Source organism: Schistocerca piceifrons, chromosome 6 (genome assembly GCF_021461385.2).
Source record: "Schistocerca piceifrons isolate TAMUIC-IGC-003096 chromosome 6, iqSchPice1.1, whole genome shotgun sequence".
Lineage (NCBI taxonomy): Eukaryota > Metazoa > Arthropoda > Insecta > Orthoptera > Acrididae > Schistocerca > Schistocerca piceifrons.
In genome coordinates, this window is record NC_060143.1 from 236373591 (window position 1) to 236393574 (window position 19984).

The following is a 19984-nucleotide window of genomic DNA, read 5'->3' on the forward strand; positions in this document are numbered from 1 at the left end:
TAAGGAATATGGAGGTTTTCCGGAGAACCGGCGAGGAAAGAAGTGTATCGAAAACAAAGACAACAAGAAAGAATAGGTTGGTAGGACATCCGTTAAGACATCACGGAATAATTTTCATAGCACTAGAGGGAGCTGTTTACGGCAAAAACCATAGAGGAAGACAAATATCGGAATACATCCAGCAAATAATTGAGGACGTAGGATGGATATGTTAGTACGAGACGAAAAGATTGGCACAGGAGGGGACTTCGTGCAGGCTGCATCAGCTCCTCAGAAGACTGATGACTTAAAATTTAAAAGTATAACACCACCTTCTACGAAGTCCACTGTTGGCAGTACACGTTATGGCAAGTAACGTTCTTTAACCATTCGACAAACTGAAACCCTTCCATCGAATTGCGGCAGGGTATAGTGTGTTTCACCACTCCAAATCACTTGTTTCCAGTCACCCATTGTCCAATGGCGTCACTTTTTGGACAACCGAAAATGTTGCTTAGTACTGACTACAGAAATGTGTGGGTTATGATTAGGGGCTCGACCCATTCTTTTTAAATCGCTACACACGGTAATTGTGGTGGCTGGACTTGTAGTAGCAATCTGTAACTAACAAGTGATTCCTTCCGCGATGTGATTTTTTACAACTAGCCTCCGCAATGCTCGAAGGATCCTGCCCGTCAGCACGTAATATCTGCCTGGTTTTTAGTTAAGCTGTGGTTGTTCCTTCGCGTTTCCACTTCACAGGCGCCAGTAGTCGGCCCTGACGTGTTTGTTATTAAGATAACGTCCAGTGACTAGTCCACATTCGAAGTCACTGTTACCGCTTCTGTACTGGGAACACCATACTTCCCGTCTCCTCTACGTTGGTGGGTCTGCTTGTCGTGACATTTAGTGGTCAATTCTGCCTTATACAGGGTTGCAAGGATATTTTTGATCCTATAGCGTAGTTAGAACTGACATTGTTTTATAGAAATTTTATAGAACACGCTATCAACGAGGCATATACAGCAACAGTCAGAACACAGAAAAAAATTAGGAAGTTCACAAAAATTTTTCAATAGAAACTAGAGACCCATCAGGTGTTCCCAAGAAATTGTAATAGAACCGTTATGGCAGTCACAACATAGCCATGGATAAGTTTTCTAAAAAAAATGCATGGTGTACAACGGAAATGTTAGACTTTGATGTCATCTAAGAATTATAAAATACGGCACTACCTATTACTAACTGTCAACAGTAGCCATTACTTGTTTTATATACACTCCTGGAAATTGAAATAAGAACACCGTGAATTCATTGTCCCAGGAAGGGGAAACTTTATTGACACATTCCTGGGGTCAGATACATCACATGATCACACTGACAGAACCACAGGCACATAGACACAGGCAACAGAGCATGCACAATGTCGGCACTAGTACAGTGTATATCCATCTTTCGCAGCAATGCAGGCTGCTATTCTCCCATGGAGACGATCGTAGAGATGCTGGATGTAGTCCTGTGGAACGGCTTGCCATGCCATTTCCACCTGGCGCCTCAGTTGGACCAGCGTTCGTGCTGGACGTGCAGACCGCGTGAGACGACGCTTCATCCAGTCCCAAACATGCTCAATGGGGGACAGATCCGGAGATCTTGCTAGCCAGGGTAGTTGACTTATACCTTCTAGAGCACGTTGGGTGGCACGGGATACATGCAGACGTGCATTGTCCTGTTGGAACAGCAAGTTCCCTTGCCGGTCTAGGAATGGTAGAACGATGGGTTCGATGACGGTTGGGATGTACCGTGCACTATTCAGTGTCCCCTCGACGATCACCAGTGGTGTACGGCCAGTGTAGGAGATCGCTCCCCACACCATGATGCCGGGTGTTGGCCCTGTGTGCCTCGGTCGTATGCAGTCCTGATTGTGGCGCTCACCTGCACGGCGCCAAACACGCATACGACCATCATTGGCACCAAGGCAGAAGCGACTCTCATGGCTGAAGACGACACGTCTCCATTCGTCCCTCCATTCATGCCTGTCGCGACACCACTGGAGGCGGGCTGCACGATGTTGGGGCGTGAGCGGAAGACGGCCTAACGGTGTGCGGGACCGTAGCCCAGCTTCATGGAGACGGTTGCGAATGGTCCTCGCCGATACCCCAGGAGCAACAGTGTCCCTAATTTGCTGGGAAGTGGCGGTGCGGTCCCCTACGGCACTGCGTAGGATCCTACGGTCTTGGCGTGCATCCGTGCGTCGCTGCGGTCCGGTCCCAGGTCGACGGGCACGTGCACCTTCCGCCGACCACTGGCGACAACATCGATGTACTGTGGAGACCTCACGCCCCACGTGTTGAGCAATTCGGCGGTACGTCCACCCGGCCTCCCGCATGCCCACTATACGCCCTCGCTCAAAGTCCGTCAACTGCACATACGGTTCACGTCCACGCTGTCGCGGCATGCTACCAGTGTTAAAGACTGCGATGGAGCTCCGTATGCCACGGCAAACTGGCTGACACTGACGGCGGCGGTGCACAAATGCTGCGCAGCTAGCGCCATTCGACGGCCAACACCGCGGTTCCTGGTGTGTCCGCTGTGCCGTGCGTGTGATCATTGCTTGTACAGCCCTCTCGCAGTGTCGGGAGCAAGTATGGTGGGTCTGACACACCGGTGTCAATGTGTTCTTTTTTCCATTTCCAGGAGTGTATAAATTTCTGGCTTATGTACAATACAACCTTCAACGCATTAAGGATTACTCCCCCTCTCCTCGTAAAAGTAATCGTACGGTCGACTAATGAGGTACCCTCCACCACGTACAGTACCGTTTCTGCAGGCTTTATGTGTAAATGTAGTTTCTTTTTAGTGTTGACATGTCCACTAAACAAGTCCTCCGTTGAGAGCACCTGTCCACGTGACTGGTTACTGTGTTATAAAGTAAAGACGTGTAATCAAAAAGACTTTTTACCAGGAGGCTTCACTATATTTCTTTGATCTCAGCCCCCTCAGATTTAGCGGTGAGAGGGCCCAATGGAGTCCGTCAAGAACTGAACACAGATAAGGCATGAACACAGGAGCCAGCCGGGGTGGCCGAGCAGTTCTAGGCGCTACAGTCTGGAACCGCGCGACTGCTACGGTCGCAGGTTCGAATCCTGCCTCGGGCATGGATGTGTGTGATGTCCTTAGGTTAGTTAGGTTTAAGTAGTTCTAAGTTCTAGGGGACTGATGACCTCAGAAGTTAATTCCCATAGTGCTCAGAGCCATTTGAACTATTAATTGAAAACAGGAAGAAGGTGTACCGAACTGAAAGAGCAAAACAGAAATAGTGAACGGTTCAAGAATATGAAATATAATATAGAGGAGTTTGGACTAGTAATGGAGTGGCGGTTAAGTGGTCGTGGTGTTGGACTGCCTATCAGCAGGCGAGCCGTGCTCACACCTCCTTCGAGCCAAATTTCTTTTTTTTTCGCTGTATTCAAATTTGTGTCCGTGTTGTGGTGTAACGTCCGTTTGCAACAGCGAGGCGTAGGGTAGGGATCTACAATGACAGTTGATTCTGCACAACTACTCTATTAGCAGCCGAAAGGAAGTCGCTTTCGAACGGGAACCGCCTACGTTTGATGACAAGGCGACAAGTCAACCGAATCCTCCACCGGAAAACACGTCTGGTGTGTCACATGCGGCATTAGTGACTGTACGTGTGTCATACCATTGGAATCTCATATCGACGCACCTAATTTGTACGCCTGGTAAGTGAGTGAGACATGTCTCCTTGCCCCATTTAAGTGTTCGTAAGAAAGTGAACGTGTTCACTGCCGAGGAAGACATGAAAACATAATAATTTGCCACACAAACTGCAGCAAATGGACGCAATAGCTCACAATCACACAGTTTTCTGTGCTCTGTCAAAATACAAGTTCTTAACGTTTTTTAAGTTGCGTTCCGTTTTGGAAATTTTGACTCTTGGATTCCTTTGTTGTAACATACTTCACACCCGTTCACTTGTTGCTTTCATTTCTGTGAGACGTCTATGTGGTATCTCGCCTGCTGTCACTATTAATCACATTTACATACCACGTCACTCATATTCTGCACTGAAGAAACAGGTACGCCTGGCTAATATCGTGTAGGGCCCCCGCGAGCACACAGAAATGCCGTAACACGAGTGGTATGGACTCGACTAATGTCTGAAGTAGTGCTAGAGGGAATTGACACAATGTATCCTGCATGGATGTCCATAAATCTGTAAGAGTACAGGGGGTGGAGTACTCTTCTGAACAGCACGTTGCAAGGCATCCCAGATATGATCAATAATGTTCATGTCTGGGAAGTTTGGTGGCCAGCGGAAGTGTTTAAACTCAGAAGAGCCACTTTGTAGCAATTATGGACGTTAGGGGTGTCACATTGGCCTGCTGGAATTGCCAAAGTCCATCGGGATGCACAATGGACATGAACGGATGTAAGTGATCAGACAGGATGCTTACGTACGTGTGACCTGTCAGAGTCGAATCGAGACGTATCGGGGGTCCCTTATCACTCCAACAACACACGTCCCACACCATGACAGACCCTTCCCCAGCTTGAACAGTCTAGATTCATGATGTTGTCTCCATGCCCGTACACGTCCATCCTCTCCATACAATTTGAAACGAGGCTCGTTAGGCCAGGCAACATGTTTCCAGTCATCGATAGTCCAATGTCGGTGTCGAGGGGCCCAGGCGAGGCGTAATGCTTTGTGTCGTGCAATCGTCAAGGACGCACGAGTGGGGCTTCGGCTCCCGAAGCCCATATCGATGATGTTTTGTTGAATGATTCGCACGCTGACACTTATTGATGGCCCAGAATTGAAATCGGCAGCAGTTTGCGGAAGTGTTTCTCTTCTGTCACGTTGAACAATTCTCTTCAGTCGTCGTTGGTCCTGTTCGTGCAGGATCTTTTTTCCGGCCGCAGCTAAGTCGGAGATTTGATGCTTTACCGGATTCCTGATATTCACGGTACACTCGTGAAATGGTCGTACGGGGAAATCCCCACTTCGTCGCTGCCTCGATGATGCTGTGTCCCATCGCTCGTGCGCCGAAAATAACACCACGTTGAAATAGAATTAAATCTTGATAACCTGCGATTGTAGCTGCAGTAACCGATCTAACAACTGCGCCAGACGCTTGTTGTTTTGTATAGGCGTTGCCGACCGCAGCGCCGTATTCTGCCCGTTTTCCTGTGTTTGAGTAGGCATGCCTGTACCGGTTTGCTTGGCTTTCAGTGTATAACCAATGTATGGTGTGACAACTGCCAACACTACAAAAAGAGTACAAACATTTCAAAGACTGGACGAACAGTTCAGAATGCTGTGGAAAAAAGGGAGGGAGAGTTTGTACAAGGGTCGACCGCTTGGCAATCCAACATCGTGACCACTTAACCACGACGCTGTTACTTTTTCAGCCTGCCCTATATTGCTCTTCTTATTCTTGGATCGTTTACTATTTTTATTTTACAGTTCAGTACACATTCTTCCTGTTTTCATGCTTGATCTGTCTTCAGTTTTTAATGGGCTATCCACTGGGCCATCTTACCACCGAATCTGAGGGGTGTGATAGGAAATTTCCCTTGTCAGCTTACGGCAAGAAAAAAGGAATAAAAGTGAGATAGTATTAATACTGTCATCCTTCTTTACCTCCTCTGCATTACTGCAGAGGACGTGTCAGTGAGCACATTTGTACTGTGCATGCAGTACACGTGAGGTGCCTACTTGTTTCCACTGCCCTGTGTGGAATACATAAGTTCTTGTACACTTCACTAACCTGCTGTCTTCATGATGATGATGTCCCCAGCGCAGAAAACAGCACGCAGGTCGTGGATTCTTTTTCTTGAGGCTGAAATTAACTTCGCAAGGAACTGTTGCTACGAATAAACTATAACTCATTTGGGATGCCACTCGCGTTTTTATTGATATAGACACGAGAAACTATTCTTGATCACAACGTATTGAACATATCTTTCCACAGTCATTGTATCTGGCTAAAATAACATGAAATACATCGTGCCACAGACAACATAACTGTCTACTGGAACCGTCAGAACTGGACAATAAAATTACATGAATCAAATACTACTATTACAGACAACATGTCTGTACCTAGCGACGGTCGGAACTGTAGTAAATAAAATTGCATGAAACAAATACTGCTATAACAGACAACATGTCTATCTACTGGAACAGTCAGAATTGGAGAGCCGGACTGCCCGAGACACTTCGCGCGCCAAGCCAGCAAGGCGTGACCCGAACGCCACCAAAGTGCATCAGCAGTAATATCGTCAGTCTTTTGTTTTAGTAATACTTTGATTTTAATAATTTTGAAATGACTGATTGAGAACTGGCTGTTGAGACATGTTTATTTAAAAAAATGAAGTAATTTGGATTACAATTTTAATTAATAATAGTGTTGTGTACATAGTTCCGCGTAGTCAGCGCGTACACAACTTTCCCAATAGAGCGCGCCCCGCTAAGCACAACGGCGCAGGCGCAGCGCTTGTCCGTCTCCGCACTACGAGATGGCGCTGTCTTAGAGACGGACCAAATTCTGCTTCCGCCGATCCGCGTATTAATATGTAACGCAGCCAATGAGATTGCTGCTAACGTAGAACCTTTTCTCCTCGCGGATCACACTCACGCAGTGATACCTGAACGTGCGAGGTATTATAACGAGTGTACAGACCTCCGATTAGTCTGCATCAGTCTGCATTAGTCTGCATTAGTTTGCGCCAGTCTGCATTTGTCTGTACCAGTCTATAGTCAAGTTTCAGTCTGCGCCTAATAAGATTATCATACTCCTGTACATAGCCATGAAGAGAAATGAATAGACACTTTGTCAAGTATCAGAGATATGTGAGAATAAGATTAACGTACCAAGACCAAAGGAACTTCAGATTGTCAATTGTAAATAGCATCCAGAACCAAGTTAAATGAAATGGTTGAAATGGCTCTGAGCACTATGGGACTTAACATCTGAGGTCATCAGTCCCCTAGAACTAAGAACTACTTAAACCTAACTAACCTAAAGACATCACACACATCCATGCCCGAAGTAGGATTCTAACCTGCGACCGTAGCGGTCTCGCAGTTCCAGACTGACGCGCCTAGAACCGCTTGGCCACACCGGCCGGCCAGAACCAAGTTAAGTTATTTTTATGCTTGTTATTATTTTAATAAATGTATTTGAAAATTAATCAAGTTCTGCTTAAAGTTGGTCACCGTCAATCTGCTACTCTAAGTGTGCAAGTGGCATTTCAATCGTCTGAACTAACAGCAGAAGATAAACACGCCACGATAAGACCACGAGACATATTGCTGACACTCGCCTACTTCATTAGAGCGACAAGTCAAATAATCTGATGGTGTGTGTACGGAAGGTCTTACAGTACGCACACCACAAATAGCAACTAAAGTTTAACGTTTTGGCGCCCTACCGCCGAACACAGCAGCCAATCACAGAGCAGCAGCATCATGCAAGCGGTCTTCTCACGGGAATGGTACCGAATCTAACCGGTGCCTCATCCCACATTGCGTCATCTCTATGCTTCTTGCATCTCCACTGCCATGGAAATAGCTTCCTGGAGCCTAATATGATGGCTGAATGAGCCAGAAATATTACAAGCTTTTGAACTGAAACTGTAGGGCAGCGAGTCAGAGAATCCACTGGTCTCAGGGTCCCTCCCGGCTGCCATCCATCGTCGCTGACGAGGCCCACGTCGAGGGTCGCAGACACTTGGCCATCAGCGGGTGGCCCCACCGTTCCCCATCTTCGCCACCCGACAACTCCGAGGCGCCCTGCCGTCTTGTACGCACGACCGCACTACACCTTCTCCCGTACCTTCTTCCCAGTCCGCTTCTCTCCTCTCCGCCTCTGTGTTCCTTTCGCTTTTTTTACCGAATAGCTTGATGATTGCCTGGCCGGCAGCGATAAAAAAGCGCAGCATCTGCTGTTTAAATTCCTATCAATTTCGAGGGGGAGGCTGGCCGCCGGCCGGCAGGTGTGGGCCGCAGATGTTGCGTCCCGCACGCGCCAGATAAACGAGCGTCACCCCCCCCCCCTCTTCCTCTCCACTCCACTCCTCCTTCTCGCTCTCTCTCATTTTTTCCATCTTCCCCTCTCCCCTCCACACCATCCGCCGCGGCTGCTGCTGTTACATTACCCCTCTCCTCCCATCCTTCTCGCAGACGGCTGGCACGCGACTGCCAGACGAGACTAATGCGCTTTCCTCTCTCAGCTGGTTGCTTCCCCGATCCTGGGACCGGCTGCCTCCTCTCCAAGTTACCCTCTCCCCTCATTCTCGTCTAAACGGCACCTCTCACTTCTGCTGTCTTTCCGCCGCTTCGTTTAAGAGTCATTCCCCCTGGTGGCTTGGCGCTGCTCGGTTTGCCGGTCACGCAACGGTCACAGAGCAGTTAGGCAGAATGGATATTGGGACAAACCGTGCACGCAGTACAGGCAAGAGGCTGATAGCGAAACTGAGTCTCTCTCATACCTGTGAGAGGAAAGCACTCAGGTTTCACAGAAGTTCCGCGAGGAATTCGTGAACTGCCAGCGTATCCTCCAGGAAAGGCCTTCAGGATATTCATTTATCATTGGAATGTCACGAAAACGTCCCATCACCCGAGACTACTCAATCTCCCCATTTGCCCCCCCCCCCACCCCCGTTTCACCACCTCTCTCCGCCACCGACTCAACGGCTAAAGAAACAAGTGGAACGGCCAAAGACACAAGTGGAACTAAATTGTGGCAGAGTAGTAAAAATGATGCAAAGATGAAAATCACAAATCAACGTCACTCAGATTACTTAAATGTACACTAAGTAATAAGTTACAAATTCACAAGAAAGAATCCGGGGCCACTACAGATATTTACACTTACATTTCTATACATCTAAGCAATCAAAGATCTACGCATTGTTTGAGACTGTTTCTGGAACAGTGTTTTTGTTTTTGCTAAATGCTTTTTCCACTTCGGAACCGAGCGAGGTGGCGCATTGGTTAGCACACTGGACTCGTATTCGGGAGGACGACGGTTCAAACCCGCGTCCGGCCACCCTGATTTAGGTTTTCCTGTTTCTTCAGGCAAATGCCGGGATGGTTCCTTCGATAGGGCACGGCCGACTTCCTTCCCTATCCTTCCCTAATCCGAGCTTGTGCTCCGACTCTAATGACCTCGTTGTCGACGGGACGTTAAACACTAATTTCCTCCTCGTCCTCCACTTCGAAACAGTGTTCGTTTTCTACACTTCTTAGTTTCTAGACGCCACCTTCTCTTCTCTCAGTGTTTACAAAGTGTAATGCCGTATGTGATGTGATGCACGACAAGAAAAGTAGCCTGAGATCGCTGAAGTGTTTTTGTTTTATTTGATTCGCTTTCACCTTTATATTTTCGTTCATCTTTTGCACAAAGGCCTTTTTCTGCACTGTTCAGTGTCACAGGTTATTCCAAAGTCGTAACACAACACATGTGTGACGTATTAATCCACATAAAATCCACTGATGGTGGAGATTTAAACCTTCTAAAGGGATTGCGTAAATAAAAAAAAAATGTTCAAATGTGTGTGAAATCTTATGGGACATAACTGCTAAGGTCATCAGTCCCTAAGCTTACACACTACTTAACCTAAATTATCCTAAGGACCAACACACACACCCATGCCCGAGGGAGGACTTGAACCTCCGCCGGGACCAGCCGCACAGTCTTTGACTACAGCGCCTCAGACCGCTCGGCTAATCCCGCGCGGCGCGTAAATAAATTAACAGTCTCTGGTAACAGTAAACTTGTTTCATTCGGCAAAGAGGGATATCTGCATGTGTTCATTTGTAAACAGAGACCTCAGTCAGGCAACAAATGAACTTCATAAGCGTACGCCAAATGATGCAACATAATTAGTGTTGCACATAATCAAAAAATTAAATATTTGGTATTTTTTTTTTTTTTTTTTTTGGTCATCAGTCTACTGACTGGTTTGATGCGGCCCGCCACGAATTCCTTTCCTGTGCTAACCTCTTTATCTCAGGGTAGCACTTGCAACCTACGTCCTCAATTATTTGCTTGACGTATTCCAATCTGTCATCCTCTACAGTTTTTGCCCTCTACAGCTCCCTCTAGTACCATGGAAGTCATTCCCTCAAGTCTTAGCAGATGTCCTATCATCCTGTCCCTTCTCCTTATCAGTGTTTTCCACATATTCCTTTCCTCTCCGATTCTGCGTAGAACCTCCTCATTCCATACCTTATCAGTCCACCTAATTTTCAACATTCGTCTATAGCACCACATCTCAAATGCTTCGATTCTCTTCTGTTCCGGTTTTCCCACAGTCCATGTTTCACTACCATACAATGCTGTACTCCAGACGTACATCCTCAGAAATTTCTTCCTCAAATTAAGGCCGGTATTTGATATTAGTAGACTTCTCTTGGCCAGAATGCCTTTTTTGCCATAGCGAGTCTGCTTTTGATGTCCTCCTTGCTCCGTCCGTCATTGGTTATTTTACTGCCTAGGTAGCAGAATTCCTTAACTTCATTGACTTCGAGACCATCAATCCTGATCTTAAGTTTCTCGCTGTTCTCATTTCTACTACTTCTCATTACCTTCGTTTTTCTCCGATTTACTCTCAAACCATACTGTGTCCTCATTAGACTGTTCATTTCGTTCAGCAGATCATTTAATTCTTCTTCACTTTCACTCAGGATAGCAATGTCATCAGCGAATCGTATCATTGATATCCTTTCACCTTGTATTTTAATTCCACTCCTGAACCTTTCTTTTATTTCCATCATTGCTTCCTCGATGTACAGTTGAAGAGTAGTGGCGAAAGGCTACAGCCATTCTTACACCCTTCTTAATACGAACACTTCGTTCTTGATCGTCCACTCTTATTGTTCCCTCTTGGTTGTTGTACATATTGTATATGACCCGTCTCTCCCTATAGCTTATCTCTACTTTTTTAAGAATCTCGAACAGCTTGCACCATTTTATATTGTCGAACGCTTTTTCCAGGTCGACAAATCCTATGAAAGTGTCTTGATTTTTCTTTAGCCTTGCTTCCATTATTAGCCGTAACGTCAGAATTGCCTCTCTCGTCCCTTTACTTTTCCTAAAGCCAAACTGATCGTCACCTAGCGCATTCTCAATTTTCTTTTCCATTCTTCTGTATATTATTGTTGTAAGCAGCTTCGATGCATGAGCTGTTAAGCTGATTGTGCGATAATTCTCGCACTTGTCAGCTCTTGCCGTCTTCGGAATTGTGTGGATGATGCTTTTCCGAAAGTCAAATGGTATATCGCCAGACTCATATATTCTACACACCAATGTGAATAGTCGTTTTGTTGCCACTTCCCCCAATGATTTTAGAAATTCTGATGGAATGTTATCTATCCCTTTTGCTTTATATGACCGAAAGTCCTCCAAAGCTCTTTTAAATTCCGATTCTAATACTGGATCCCCTATCTCTTCTAAATCGACTCCTGTTTCTTCTTCTATCACATCAGACAAATCTTCACCCTCATAGAGGCTTTCAATGTATTCTTTCCACCTATCTGCTCTCTCCTCTGCATTTAACAGTGGAATTCCCGTTGCACTCTTAATGTTACCACCGTTGCTTTTAATGTCACCAAAGGTTGTTTTGACTTTCCTGTATGCTGAGTCTGTCCTTCCGACAATCATATCTTTTTCGATGTCTTCACATTTTTCCTGCAGCCATTTCGTCTTAGCTTCCCTGCACTTCCTATTTATTTCATTCCTCAGCGACTTGTATTTCTGCATTCCTGATTTTCCCGGAACATGTTTGTACTTCCTCCTTTCATCAATCAACTGAAGTATTTCTTCTGTTACCCATGGTTTCTTCGCAGCTACCTTCTTTGTACCTATGTTTTCCTTCCCAACTTCTGTGATGGCCCTTTTTAGAGATGTCCATTCCTCTTCAATTGTACTGCCTACTGCGCTACTCCTTATTGCTGTATCTATAGCGTTAGAGAACTTCAAACGTATCTCGTCATTCCATAGTACTTCCGTATTCCACTTCTTTGCGTATTGATTCTTCCTGACTAATGTCTTGAACATCAGCCTACTCTTCATCACTACTATATTGTGATCTGAGTCTATATCTGCTCCTGGGTACGCCTTACAATCCAGTATCTGATTTCGGAATCTCTGTCTGACCATGATGTAATCTAATTGAAATCTTCCCGTATCTCCCGGCCTTTTCCAAGTATACCTCCTCCTCTTGTGATTCTTGAACAGGGTATTCGCTATTACTAGCTGAAACTTGTTACAGAATTCAGTTAGTCTTTCTCCTCTTTCATTCCTTGTCCCAAGCCCATATTCTCCTGTAACCCTTTCTTCTACTCCTTCCCCTACAACTGCATTCCAGTCGCCCATGACTATTAGATTTTCGTCCCCCTTTACATACTGCATTACCCTTTCAATATCCTCATACACTTTCTCTATCTGTTCATCTTCAGCTTGCGACGTCGGCATGTATACCTGAACTATCGTTGTCGGTGTTGGTCTGCTGTCGATTCTGATTAGAACAACCTGGTTACTGAACTGTTCACAGTATCACACCCTCTGCCCTACCTTCCTATTCATAACGAATCCTACACCTGTTATACCATTTTCTGCTGCTGTTGATATTACCCGATACTCATCTGACCAGAAATCCTTGTCTTCCTTCCACTTCACTTCACTGACCCCTACTATATCTATATTGAGCCTTTGCATTTCCCTTTTCAGATTTTCTAGTTTCCCTACCACGTTCAGGCTTCTGACATTCCACGCCCCGACTCTAAGAACGTTATCCTTTCGTTGATTATTTAATCTTTTTCTCATGGTAGCCTCCCCCTTGGCAGTCCCCTCCCGGAGATCCGAATGGGGGACTATTCCGGAATCTTTTGCCAATGGAGAGATCATCATGACACTTCTTCAATTACAGGCCACATGTCCTTTGGATACATGTTACGTGTCTTTAATGCAGTGGTTTCCATTGCCTTCTGCATCCTCATGTCGTTGATCATTGCTGATTCTTCCGCCTTTAGGGGCAATTTTCTCACCCCTAGGACAAGAGAGTGCCCTGAACCTCTATCCGCTCCTCCGCCCTCTTTGACAAGGCCGTTGGCAGAATGAGGCTGACTTCTTATGCCGGAAGTCTTCGGCCGCCAATACTGATTATGTATCAAAATTTAGGCAGTGGCGGGGATCGAACCCCGGACCGAAGACGTTTTGATAATAATCAAAGACGGGTTTATATGATATGTTAGTGATCCCACCAAATTGCTTGAATCAGTAGTGTCAAGAGATGCCTAACGTAACCTATAAAGCATAAGTTTTCCTTTGATGTTCCCATTATTCCAAACACCTTAAAATCTAGCCTATTTTATTTGTTGGTGATTTCTAGGTCTCCTTCTTCAGTTCTTAATCTGAGGGTTAGTTAGCAGGAATCTGGTCGCAGCAGATCTAAGCTTGAAACGTCCCCTTTGAACAATTCTTACAAGACTGTGCTTAAACTGACACACAATATTTTTAGCGCAACGCAATCTGACTTTCAAAATTTCCTACTAAAGAATGGCCCTGACAAACATTAAACTATACCTTTCACAAATCACTTACCTCACAAAAATCTTCGCTGCTCAAGCTACTGCAATACAGCGAGCGCCACTACTGCCAGCTAAATAAAAGATTCAAACTACTGAAGGCACTAACTACTGGTAGGGATAGTTAGCAAATGAAAGATATTAATAGAGAACAAACAATGTATTTACCTTGATATCATCATATATAAATATATCAGTTCATGAAAAATTACAAAACTCCGCCATCTCTCTCCCCACATCCACCACTGCTGGCGGCTCACCTCCAACTGCGCAACGCTACGCGCTGTTCACAGCCAGCTGCCGCTGCCCAACACTACAATGGCAGACAACAATGCAAACTAGCCACAGACTGCACACAGCACAGCCAGTGATTTTCATATTGAGCGCTACGTAACGTTGCCAATAAGAAATCCTAAACAGCCTACTTACATAGCCCCCATGCTCCCCACAAAAAAATTTTTACAAATGGTGTTGGGCACTGGCCAATACAGATTTGACAAAAATTTTTCTTTTCATAATTACAATAACAAAGAAATCAAATGCACACACTTATTGATACAATGTTGGTCAAAAGCTAAAATTGTCTCACAGTCCATAAAGACAGTCCACATTGTTCATCACAGTAAAAATGCAGAATTTTTCTCAAAGTCCAAGCAGTAAAAGAAAATGCACATAGAAGTAGTGGATTTCCATGCAGTCTTGAAGAAGTAGTGTTGTCCTTCCAATGGAAAGACAGTGCTGACTCTCGACATGCAGACAGGTAATGGGCCACAACAGAGCAAACCCACAGCAGAGTCAGTCGAAATTTTGAAGAGTGTTGGGAGGTAGGTCATCACAGAGCAGACCCACTGTAGTCCTGGTAGAGATTACGATATTGGTGGGCCACCAGAGGTGCAGACCCACTGCAGTCCTTGTAGAGATAATGGTATTGGTGGGCCACCAGAGGTGCAGACCCACTGTAGTCCTTGTAGAGATAATGGTATTGGTGGGCCACCAGAGGTGCAGACCCACTGCAGTCCTTGTAGAGATAATGGTATTGGTGGGCCACCAGAGGTGCAGACCCACTGTAGTCCTTGTAGAGATAATGGTATTGGTGGGCCACCAGAGGTGCAGACCCACTGTAGTCCTTGTAGAGATAGCCAGCAGCCATCTGTTGTGACTGTGCAGGTGCACAATCACCATTGAAGAGTCTTGCGGATGATATAGCAAGTCCATAAACCACCACTTGTGCACTCACAAAGTTTTTGGAATTGTCCTTAGAACGAGCAATGCTGTTATCCAGTCCCTTGCTGAATTATTAACACACGTGCAAACACTAACAGTCCCTACTTCTCACATATTGTCCACATACTATGACCAACAGAAACGTGTGCAGTGAAATGTAACTAACAAGTTAATAATGTCATGAACTGGTGACAATTACAAATTTATAACATAAGAATACAATTACAAAGGTACAAAATACATCATTAAAAACATAATAATACAGATAACATTTGTAGTACAGGCTTTACAAAAGAATAGAAATAAACATATACATCAGCGTTACAAAAATAGTGACATAAGTACATACATAAAATAATGAGAATAGTTTTTGAAACATTAATTTCACACATGAACATTGAAACAGAGCAGAATTGTAAACAACTTTACAAAGAAAATAACATATTATTAATGCAACTTATATTTGAGGATAACAGTATTCCTCCTCATAGTGAATATAGCTTAGTATTAGAAGAGAAAAAAATTCTATGAAACAGTACACAGAGACAGGAAGAAAACAAATACTCAAGGGTACACAAACACATAGTGGGATAACACCAATAGGAAAGGACAGGGTTCGTTGTCAGTGTAACATGTGGTACTGCAGTCCAACCCAAAACTTCATATATCTTTCCTCTTATTTCATCCTTTGTTTCCACCAAAAAAATTCGATCTAAGCATGCTTTCTGTATTTATATGTTCACACATTTCTTACCTCATTTTTATTTTCCATTATCTTACCTCATCATTTATTTCCGAGAAAATCCTACCTATACCTGCTTTCTGTACGTTTTTCGTATAGATTCTCAATGCATTTCTTCCAAGTCATCGCAACTCATTCTCTTCTATAGTCTACCCCCGCTTAAGCTAACTTAAATCTACTGAGCTCAGATATTAAACTAAGGGACGAGGCAATGCAGCAGCACAAAACAAGTTATCACAAACAGCAATGACAAAAAAAATGCCAATTTGCAAAGCAAGCAGCAGCAAATCTAAATTAACAGATAAAATGCAAAATTACAACTAATATGAGCCAATGTGCAGCAACATGAAAAATCAATGAGTAGTAAAATTGGCTTAGCAGAGTAACACAAATTAAAGTTCAGTAGCACTATGCCTGGCAAACAGCAGCTTATATCGAAACATGACATAGCTCAAGCAGAAAAAATATTGCAGTAAAAACAACAATGCAGATAAGGGAAATGTATATTCACATCTTAATGTCTATGTAATTAAAGTGGTGCACCACAAGAAGTTATTCTACCAAAAAGTTACCAATTACTTGAAAAGAAAATTATGAATGCAGTTACTAGTTCCTTCTTATTGTTCTTTCCTTTCCAAGTGCTCCTTTTTTAAAGAATGTGGATCATAAAATAATTATTTAATAGATCTGTTGACAGAAAGTGTTCACATTAGCAAATGCATTTCATTTTATAAAAGCAATGCTGCAACACAGCTGGAAAACAGATGTCAAATGAAATAAGCAACTACGAAAAGCAAAGTATAAAAATATCATTCAGTAGTCATGTGACATTTCAAGTTAGTAGAAATTCTCTCAACTCTCGTAGAAAGACGCTTGTCGTAATCAGGTGTGCAGATGTAAAAATATTTCCGAGGATAATGGCCTCCCCCTTTTTTTTTCTACCTGTGCCGCTGAAAAGGGCTCGCAATAATGGCTTTTTCTCCAGGCGTCTGACAGCTGGGTGCCCGCGACGCATTACGTGCAGGTGGTCACTTAACTATCTTACGGAAATATTTACGACAGCAGTTTCCGCTACCGTGGCAGTCATATAAAAATATTTCACAGGTCAAGAATTAGCGTTGCAAATCTGTAGAAACAAAATGCTATTGATATAACAGTGTCCAAAAAATTTTCGTCTGCATTGTAATACATTCATGCATATACACACACATTTCATAACTCTTAAAGTACGATTCTTGGTTTCCAACAACCTTTTCCATAAGTCAGAGTCCCTAATCCCTACTCCTTATTACACATATACGTATCCATCGACACTCGTCAGTATTTCGTCATTATAAATATGAAGCATAATCAAATAACTCATATAGTAGCCTCAGCCTATTAATCGTAAACATGCCTCAGCAGCATAATACACATCGTCGTCGTAAAAATAACATCATAACACCTCAGTCAAATCTCAAAATCGTCGTAGCTTCCTCCAATAATTCCAAACCTAAAGAAAATTCTCTGCTCATGTCAAAAGTGTCATCTGCCTCAAACGTACTTTAAAAATCATGAATCCATACCAAATACATCATTCAAAGCTCTCATAGTATCACAATGGTTCCGAAAAAATATGAACAGTTCACACAGTACAGACAAAATACAATTTCATAACTGTGAAGTAATCCAACTCTGTAAATGCGTAAACATCTGTCACTGATGTAGTAAAAAGAATGTTTGTTTCTCTGTCAAATACTCAGATAGCTGTGTAATTCTGTGTTAGAGAAAGATGGTACCGAAGTGTAAAGTTGTATAAGCAAATACCATATTAGCTAGGGTTCCTTGTGCTTGCCAAACACATGGTACACAAAGTAGGCGTGTACCCCCCCTGAGGATTAATGTAATTATACCCTCAGGTGTTACAGATTACAGCAATGGAATGAAATGTATCACGGAAAACTTTCTTTGTAATTCAAAAATCTTTAAAAACAAATGTTTTCAGTATAAAATTGATCACTCAAATACGTGTACTGTAGCGCTAAACTGTGCGTCTTGTAACATAATCTCTGTGGAAGTGTCGTAGTTATCGTCCTCCGAAAGCTAAGTTCTGCAGAAGTCAATGTACTTACCTCATGATAAACAAAAGTGAAATGCTTTGCGTATAGATATCATAGTTATTATGGTTATTGGCGTGATGAAGAAAGTACTGTACAGTAACGTATTGTTGTGCCACAAAAAAGGCTGTCTCATTGTTGCTATACCACAAAAGTTACTACTAAAACCTGTTTTACTTTCCAGAAGAATTCAGAAAAACTGTGCAGATATAAAACAGATACACCGCAAAAGCAACATTGTAAATTGTCACTCATTAGTAGCGTCGTGATAAAATCGTGTAGCTGTCACATAAACTAACCACTGTGTCCTCTGGTATCTCACAGAAAGTACTTTAAACCCAGAATGTATTTTCAAGTAAACCGAAATGTTGCATTAAAATCTCATTAGCAGTACCAGTATGTGTCCTAAGTATGTAAGCCTTATAGTCGTTACGTAATCGAGCAACAAACAAGCAAGAATGTACACACACAATAACACTGTGACGTCTGTTCACTATAACAATGCATTCGTCATTTCTGTTTAAATAAGTTCTCTTGGTTCTGGATTGGATATTTAACTTCAAACATTGTTGAATGTTAACAGATTCTAAGTCTGACAAAGCATATTAGTAATGTGAAGCGAAAAATTTTATGACAAAGACTAAGTTAAAAAGCAGATTATCTTTCAATAAACGGTTTTACATGTGAAATGTGGTGTAAACCTTTACTCTTCCTAGTACGCAGAGTTTCAACTTCAACGCAATTATCATGTGGTATACGTCGGATTCTGTAAGGTCCATTGTAAACTAGAAAGAATTTGTGACTCAAGTGTTTCTTCTTATGTGACAATGAATGAGCTTTAATGAGAACTTTCTGACCAATATACAACTTCTTTGCATTTGCTTTACCGTGTAGTTTTCTCCTTTTGTCTGCTGCAGATTTTATATTTTTAAGAGCCAAATCAATTATGTCTTTGTGTCGAAGTTTACGTGTATTTGGGAAAGGTACAAGCTCTCTGATTCTGTTCGGTGGTTCTTCATTCTTTAGTACAAGAGTAGGTGGTAAAGCAGTGGAATCATGAGGCATTTCATTCAGCACATTTTGAAATAAGTGTAAATATCTGTCCCAATGCTGATGCTTTCTGTGACAATAAAGTCTACAAAGCTTATTGATTTCTTTCATAATCCGTTCAGAGGGGTTACAATGTGGTGAGTACAATGAAATAAAAACAGGTTTGATTTTATGGTTGCGAAGCATGCGTGACCAAACAGCAGATCTGAATTGCGGTCCGTTATCTGAAATGACTTTGCTAACGTGTCCAACTTCACGTAAGAAATTTTTAACAAAGGCGTTGGATACAGACCGTCCAGTGGCTTTACGTAACGGTGTGAAAGAAACAAATTTTGAAGTAAGTTCAACAGCGACTAGAACGTACGAAAATCCATTAGATGTTCTGACAAGCGGTCCCAAGAGATCAACAGCCGCAAATTCTTTTAATTTAGAAGGAATAATAGGAAACAACGGAGCACGATGTGAGACAGTAGATGGTTTCGCCTTTTGACAAAGTTTACAAATAGACAAGACTCTTCGAATTCGCTTTTCCATATTGTTAAAATAACAAGTCGTTCGAAGAATATGATAACATTTTCGTGGGCCAAAATGTGCGTAGCTGAAATGAATGTACCAAATGAGCTTATTAACAAAATCGTCAGGAATGCAAAGTACCCATAGCTTGTCATCAACAGTGCAGCGTTTGAAGAGTATGTTGTTTCTAACCAGGTAATAATGCCGAATCTGTGTGTGTGTCTTTTCATGCCATTTGCTCTTGATGTCTTTCCAAATCGGATCTTTATCTTGTTCATGAGCAATGTCCTTTAAAGATGTGGTGATGAAGTTTTCAAAGGCGACTTTCTGAATGTAAAGAATACTGAAATTTTTCTCGAGGTTGCCTTCTGTGGTACTTTTCTCAAGCCCAGCCGGTACGCGTGACAGTGCGTCCGCAACAATGTTCTCCTTGCCGGGAATGTAGACTATTGTGAAGCGGAATTCTTGCAGAAACAATGCCCAACGTTTTAACCTGTCGTGATTTAATTTTGAAGACATAAGAAATTGTAATGCACGATGATCACTGTATACTTTTACGTGCTTACCAGAAAGAAAGAAACGGAATTTGTTAAATGCCCAAACGATAGCTAAAGCTTCTAATTCAGTAACGGAATAATTTTTTTCAGATTTGGTTAGCACTCGGCTAGCAAAAGCAATGGTTTTCTGAATGGTAGTGTCATTTTCTATGGCTTCTTGAAATAAATGGGCACCAAGACCGACTTTAGAAGAATCCGTGCTAAGGCA